General features: G+C 31.7%; 1 pseudogene; it reads right to left on the bottom strand.

Annotated features, from left to right (window-relative positions):
• Window positions 1-276: 276 nt before the first annotated feature.
• LOC102142299 (PEST proteolytic signal-containing nuclear protein pseudogene) lies at window positions 277-1060 on the bottom strand (annotated as a pseudogene).
• Window positions 1061-6652: the final 5592 nt, after the last annotated feature.

Here is a 6652-nt window from a genome sequence, read left to right as displayed (position 1 = left end):
CAGTTTACATTTAAAAAAAAATTCTTTTAAGTACTAAGCATCTGTATCCACTGATAGCAATGCAATACCTAGTTTATGATGACTTGAAACAAAACAAATACCCACAAGGAAAAAAGCTGTATTTTATCTAAATTTACTTTCAGTGAATAGTTCAGTAACATCTTCCTCCCAATACAATACTCCCTCTCTCTTTAAGGGTGTTCCTGGGAGCCAGACAAGTTTAGGTAATAAGTGAGTTAAGAGAGTAACCGCTTGAAGTTTTAAATAGACAATAACTTTTTGCTTCCCTCTTAATGTGCTAATAGTTGTGTCTAAAAATATATGCAATTCTTAAAAAGGTACCATTTCTGATTTCTTTATTATCTGTAACCTTTGGAAACTAATCACATGAAACTACAAAATTAGCAAATGTCTTGAAATCTGTATATAAAACACAAATTACCTCTAATTTCAAACTCTCATTTATTAGTGTACCACTCAATCTTTAAAAAAAATGAAAAAGAAAAAAAAAAAAGCGGCTCCAAGATAGTCTTATACCATTCTTTAAAAAAGGAAACTGTTCCTTTTAACTTTACATGCACCCCACACCCCAATTTCAAAACATCATTTAATTGTCTCGGTCATGGACATTTCCAAGATGAGATTTTATATTTCGCTCCCACAGCTTCTGGTTATCAGAAAACCCATGTTTTCCTTTATTGAAGGAGTTTGGTCCAGCTGATGTTGGTGTATCCCTTCCAATATTCTTCATCCTCATCTTTGCTTCTGGAGGGATTTCCTCTGGTTCACTATCTTCATCTTCATTAAAAGCTGCTGCTACTATGGCAAATCCAAACTTGGAGATCTTTGTAGGCTTTGTTGGGAAGTTGGCAGCTGCTTCTTCAGCTGATTGCTTCTCAGCGCTGCGACTGGAACTTTCCCCTCCATTACTGGAAGAAACAGTCTTAGTTTTCACAGGTTTTTTTGCTTCTTCTTCAGGTCCTCCGGCAGCTCCAGCTCGCTGCGGCTTTTCAGGCTTCTCCTCTCCCGCCTTCCCCTCTCCCGCCTTCCGGTCCGCCATTTTCGCTTGTTTGTTTTTTCACTTGTTTGTTTTTTCCTCTCAGTACCCTAACCCGGAAAAATTTCTTTTAAACTGTGAGAGGCAATCTTTCTCCCCTCAAAGCAGTCTGCCTAATCTAGAAATACTCTTTTTTGTATTTTTTTCACATATTCTTTTCAACACCGTAAGACATACTTCCTGTCAAAAAAAAGTCTCCCTAGGACAAGGAAGTTCAGAATCTACTACCTGTTAGAAGGTGGCCAAGACATTTGGAAAAATGCAAGAGTAAGAAAAAAAGTTGCAATAAAAACTATTATAAAAATACACACAGATTGAGAGTTTTATGATTACTTTTAAAGTTTTTGAGAGTTAAAACATACTTTTATTTTTAATCTCCCTGAGATATCTTGTGCATGAAAATAAAAGATTGTTAGGTTACTGTGAGCAATGCAGTTCACACATCTATTCTAATTGTAAGAATCCTTGGTTTCATTTCTACCAAAACATTCAAAGGGACAAAGATCTTTAAATAAATACAGTTTGAAAGGTTTTCTTGTCTCAAATTCAGAAACTTCTTATAAAAGAACTAAAATGCCTAAATATTTTATTATATCTGTGATTAAAGAGAATTTTATTTATTCTGGATGTCTAGAATGAGACTGTGTGGAAGTCATTCCAAGATTTTTGCCACAGAGATAAAGCAAAAGGTAATGAAAGGAGTACAGATAATTAAAATAAATACAAATGTATTAAACACAGAGGCTATGGCTCAACGAAATATTCATGATTTGTTTACAATATAATTAGCATATCATAATAGTCATTATTTAATAAATTACTTCTTTTCTTAAGCAAATTTACTTTAGTTGATGTACTTCAGCGTTTTTCTTACTTCACTATTAAGAGAATGAGATTTTCTAACTGACTTTTGAAAAAGAAAACATAAAAAAGAGAAACAAAAACCAGTACTGGTCAGCTAGGGAAAGAATGTCAATCTTAGGATAATACTGTTTTGTTTTGCTTTTTTTTCTTTTAAGCCTCACAAGAAGTCAAAATAAAAACTCATACGGAAATCAGATTTTTCCTTATATCTCCTAATGAGCTGACCGATAAACACCCTGTCTACCCTCTAGACAAAAAATATCTGTTTGAGAAGTTCCTGGCAATATAACAATCATAGGCATATGTTTTTATGTATTTAAGGAAAATATAGAATTTATTTCTTGATAAATCCTTTTGTTCTCTTTTGTTCCTTCAGCAAGAAAAGGCTAAAGAGTACTATTTTTTGGCCACCTCTTAATTGACCAATAGTTTTTTTTTTTTTTTTTTTATTTTTTCATCAGTACCACCATAAAAAAGATAGATAAGAATATACGACATCCGGACTACATAAGAAATGAAATAAAAAGGTCATGTATCCTAGGACATTTCTTATTGGATATTGTTCAAAGATAAACAGAGATTATACTGTAATTTCTCTAGATTAGTGTTAAAACTAGATATTATTAATAACCAACATTCCTGAAAAGTATTTTCTTAAGCCTGTTAAAAACTAAAGACTTAAATAAAACTTCATATAGGTTTTTTGTTAAAAAGCTGTTATTTATTTTCTGAGTTTATGTTCATTCAAACATTAAACACGTATTTGCTGACTATTTACTATATCGAAGCACTTGGTGCATTTTGTGAGTAGAGCAGTCATGGATTCTGCTCCCATGGAGCTTACACTTTACTGAAGAAAATAACAAAATCAAATAAGGAAGTAAATAAATATATAAATATAATTGTGATACAATGATGGAAACAGAATTGTTATAATAATAGAGAACATATTTGTGACTGTCAGGGCAATATTTTTCAGGCAATTCTTTCAAATCTGATGAAACAGATTTGAAAGACCCAGCTATAGGTTAATAGTGGTGAGGACAGACAGCATGTCATGGGAAAGCACAGACTTTGTAAAGGTCCTAAATTGTGTTTTTTAAGTGTATCTGGAAAATGATGGACAAGGGGAATAATGACGAGATGGGGATTATAGAGACTAGCAGGGATTTATGCTACAATTTTATTCACTATTGCATTGGCATACCTTCAATTCTATCTTTATGTTGATGGTCACCAAATCCATATAGAGCCAGCCCAGATTTTGTGAAAGGCCTCTGATACAGAAATACTATATTAGGAGCATATATGTGTTATTTAAAGCCACAAGACTGGGAGAGAGGGCTAAATAATGAAAGACTGAGTGTAGAAAGAGAAGAGCCTTTAGGTCTGTCAAATTTATTGAACTGGAAGATAAGAAGGAACTGGCAAAAGATACCAAGAAGAAGCAAACAGATAGGTATGAGGGAAATCAGCAGAGGATGGTGACCCAGAAGCCAACTGAAAAATGTCCATCAAGAATAAGAATGTGATCAAATATGTGAAATTGTGATGAATGTTTAATTAGAAGAAAACATTTATTCTTTTAAAAAAATAAAATGAAAGTCATTTATGATCATGATGAAATATTTTTGCATAAACACAAAGGGAAAAATTGTAGTCAATTATTCATGTGTGTGTTTTTTACTCACAATTTTTGTTGACCAGTTTGTGTGTGTGTGTGAGTGTACATGTGCCCATGTGTATTCTGTTAAGGCATTGTGTTTTAAAGGATAGCAGAAGAATTTATCAATAAGTATAGGGGGATGCGCTCAAGAGAACAATAATTTTGAAGACAGAAGTAACATGTATTCTCCTTTGATGACGTATTAGAGAGAGAAAGACTGTTTATATAGAGACAGAAGAGAATGATATGACTTAAAGATATTCTAGACAGTAGAAAGATAGGAAGAGATCATTTAATACATATGAATTATTTTTAAAATGGCAAATAAAAACTTTGTAAGCTACTATTTCTATACTATATTCACTTTCAAGATTAAGATTGAATGTTCATTGAATTATCATTATTGTAATATAATTAACCAAGAAAAGTTCAGTCTAATAGTAGCAAAAGTAGTGATAACAGCAGCCACAATAGTAGTAGATTTGATTCCTAAATAATAAGGAATTTGATGGTGGATACTTTTCAATCTCATGTTTAATTAAGTAATACGTGTGCATCTTTAGAACAAGAACAGGAAATTTGCCACTCAAATACTCTCTGTTGATATACATGTAGGATTCCCAGTACAGTGAGAGAGTGGCAGAAAGTTGGATTAACTGATATCTTAAGATGCCTTTCTCTTATAAAATAATACTATGTCAAAAAATAAATAGAGCATTTGCAGGTTCTTAATGAAAAAATGAAAGTTCGAAGTAAATTTTATGCTAATTGAAGGGAGTTCAGATATTTATACATAAATACTGAGAACTCTAGAATAAAATGTAATTAAATTATTGCTTTTAAGATTTAAAAAATTATATATTTGAAAACTTTAAATATATGTATATGTTGTATCTAGTTTTAGTAAATAAACTGCATGTAACTAATATACCAGAATCTTCATATTATATTATTAATGCATTTACATTTTCCTCAACATGGGCATAAACAATTTATTAAACACTAACAGTTTTCCAACCAACTTTTGGTTTTTCCTAGTCGGGGGAACAGAAAACAACAATAAGAATAACTGATATGTTTGTCATTTGAAAATTTAAAAATGTTTCGAACATAAACTAGTTTATTCGATGCTTTCAGAAACTTTGGATTATTTGTTTCTTGTACCCATTTTACAGATGACAAGAAGCAGCAGCAAAAAGAGTGAGTACGCAAGTCTGCACAGTTAGTAAGTGACAAAGCAGAAGTGCCAAACCTGGACATGGGAATCCAGATTCTGTGTGTTTTCTATTCTTGCATATATAGTAAAAGTTTTCTGAAAAGTCAATTTAGAAACTAAACAAGATTTGTAAACTATGGCATCATAATGCTAGCACAGAGATCGGTGATAAAGTCAGTTTCAACTGTTAGCTGCCAACTTTGAACTTAATTATGCCTCTCAATGGAATAATGAAGAGTGGAAAGAGGTGGCAGAGCAGTAGCCTTTCTTTGACAAAACAGTTTTTTTTTTTCAAAAAAAAATGACTGAACCTAATAGAAAACTGTAACATATCCCCAAAGTACATAAGTATTTAATTATAAGTCTAAGAATAACTCTTATTTTTGGCCTAGTATTTTTGAAACTGGGGCATATGGTGAACTGAAAATTTTTCCAATATCTTTATGTTAACCTACTTTTATTAAAACATTTTAGAATCATTTCCTAAATATTTAGTGTTTTTTTGTCTAAATACAAAAAAGATGGAACATCTGATACATGTAGTAGCAATAGCAATACTTGTTTTGATTTTAATGATATATGCTGTTGAAGGATGATTTATTTCCTTTAAGTCATATAATAAAAACTATTTGATTATGTTATAATCAATGCAGTTCTAAGCAGTTCTAAACTTGGGAGATATAAAGGAAGTAAAAGGAATGGTTCCTGATTTAAATGATTTTACTATGTAATTGAGAAGGTAAAATACTTTATATATAATTTTAAAAATGAGAAGACTGTTTATAATTAAATTGTAACATGACATATCAGAGGCTTAAGGGCAATAGGAAATAAGAGGCAAGAGAATGAGAGCAATCTCGGAAGTCAATGCTAGCTGAGGGCAAGGGACATGACCTTGACTACTTCTGTATAACCAAAGTAGATTTACACAGGATTAAATGTTAAATCAGCTCTGTTTGTCTCTCTCTAGATAAGGTGCCACCATGAGCACAGCCAGATGTACAGTTACTTTTCCCAACACTTAACTGCATTGACAAGCCCTGGTTACTATTACAACAAACATTTGAAGATAATTTATATTTTTGAAGATAATTTATATTTTTGAGGACTATAACTATAAAAGTTAATAAAATATTAGTAATAACTGAACAATTGGAAATTGACATCTGCCTACTGTAAGCAAAGGATAAACTATATATAAACATGTAATCAATAAATAACAATATTACAAATGTTTGAAATCAAGGGCCAAATATTTTCAAACTGCCTTATTCAAACATTCAAAAGACACATCGTAATGTATATTCATAAACATCTGTAATGTGAGTTTTAAAAAATGTCTCAGGTGTGTGATCATTGAACCAAGGATTTTAAAAACGTCTCAGGTATGTGATCATTAGACCAAAAATTGGATAATCCATATTTGGAGGTAGACAATCTGAGTGACAATGGTAAGTCACTTAGCCTATCTGAATATTTTTCTTATGAAATGATATTAATGACACATACAGTTGAGATGCCAAAACACCTTTGCTAATGAACACATCATAGAGAGCATTTGTGAGTCGGCTGAAGTTTTTAATACACATGTGATGTGCCCTGAGCCAATGTTAGTGGTCCCTCTTCCTTATTTGTACTGCAGATTTCTTCTTAATTATAACAACAAATCTATATTTGGCATTTAATGTGTGTTAGTCTGAGAGTTTCATGTATCTTACATTAGTCATCTGTTATTATCCTCATGTTTCATATTATTATTTTCATTCTACACAGAAGGAAAGTGGTCCACAAAGCAATTGGGTAGTTTTGCAAGATTACACAGATAGTATGGACCAGAAACAGGTAGTGT

The sequence above is a fragment of the Macaca fascicularis genome, chromosome 17 (assembly GCF_037993035.2).
Source record: "Macaca fascicularis isolate 582-1 chromosome 17, T2T-MFA8v1.1".
NCBI lineage: Eukaryota > Metazoa > Chordata > Mammalia > Primates > Cercopithecidae > Macaca > Macaca fascicularis.
The sequence above is the reverse complement of the archived record's forward strand: the minus strand, read 5'-3'. Positions and strand labels throughout refer to the sequence as shown.